The following is a 1,483-nucleotide window of genomic DNA, read 5'->3' on the forward strand; positions in this document are numbered from 1 at the left end:
ACAGGACCTTTTTTATAATACTAAAATGATGTCATACTGGTTTCAATCTCAACGGAAAACTTTATTTTTTTCAAAGGCTTTACATGAAGAAAAGTATCCTAGATAAATACAATCAGTAGATAGTATCATCCTTTGTTATAATTATTTATAACTGAATTTGTTCAAATAACAAAAGTAATTCCACCAAGGAGACTTTCCAGTTTAATCTGTAGGTAGCAATTTACACCAGAGCTTTATCATTGAACTTTTCATCTCTGAATTCCTCAAGGTGTATATTAAAGGGTTCAACATGGGAGTGATAATCGTATAAAAAACAGTAATGCATTTGTCAATAGGAAAGTTATAAACTGGTCTGGCATACATAAAAATACATGGAACAAAAAAGAGAATAACCACCAAGATGTGGGAGCTGCAAGTGGACAGGGCTTTGCGCCTCGCCTCATGGCTGTGAGTCTTAAGAGATCTTAGGATAATTCCAGAGGAACTGAGGAGAAGGATGAAGATCACAATACACATGGCTCCACCATTAGCAATGACAGTGAGGCCAATGAAGTAAGTGTCTGTGCATGCAAGTACCAGTAATGGGGACATGTCACAAATAAAATGATCAATGACATTGGGCCCACAGAAAGGAAGGTTGTATACAAAGACAATTTGAATCAGAGAGTGTGTAAAACCTCCAGTCCAGGCAAATATCAACAAAGTGATGCAAACCCTTCTATTCATGATGGTCAAATAATGCAGTGGCTTACATTGGCCACATAGCGATCATAGGCCATTGCCACCAGGATGACAATATCGACACCACCAAATAAATGTTCTATAAAGAGCTGGCTCATGCAAGCTGTGGATGAGATAGTCTTTTGATCACAAAGTAAGTCAATAATTAACTTGGGTGAAATGGCAGTAGAGAAAAGACCATCTAATAATGATAGAGAGGCAAGGAAGAAGTACATTGGGGAACCCAAGGAGGGGCTGGCAATAACTGTCACCACAATGAGCAGGTTGCCCACCATTGTCACAATGTAGATGAATAAAAACATGACAAATAATGCTTTTCTACCAACAGGATCCTGAGTGAGGCCTAGGAGGACATATTCTGTGATATTGTTGCTTTCTCCCATCAGCCCCTTCAGCATGCTTATATTAAAGATGGCAGCTCCTAAGAACAGGACCTGCTGGAAATTTAAATATGTGACTTCACTATGACATGAATAACACCTTTATCATTGTTTTCCACTTTGGTAAGTTGCACTATGAATTCAGTTAACAAGTCTTTGGTTTCTTCAAAAATCTAAATAAAGCTTTCTTTTGAATGTTTTATTTCCTTATGATGAGTTTATCTAGTAGTACTCTGCTTATCATGATTTCATTGATTCTATATTGTATGTATGTATTGATACCCTTAGAATTATTTAAAATATATAATCGCACAAAATCATCACAGTTTTCAATAATGACAGAAAAAGCATTCCCACTTTTA

General features: G+C 36.5%; 1 pseudogene; it reads right to left on the reverse strand.

Moving 5' to 3' along the window:
- Positions 1-201: 201 nt before the first annotated feature.
- Positions 202-1,145, reverse strand: LOC101996975 (annotated as a pseudogene).
- Positions 1,146-1,483: the final 338 nt, after the last annotated feature.

This window comes from Microtus ochrogaster, unplaced genomic scaffold, assembly GCF_000317375.1.
Source record: "Microtus ochrogaster isolate Prairie Vole_2 unplaced genomic scaffold, MicOch1.0 UNK967, whole genome shotgun sequence".
Classification (NCBI taxonomy): Eukaryota; Metazoa; Chordata; class Mammalia; order Rodentia; family Cricetidae; genus Microtus; species Microtus ochrogaster.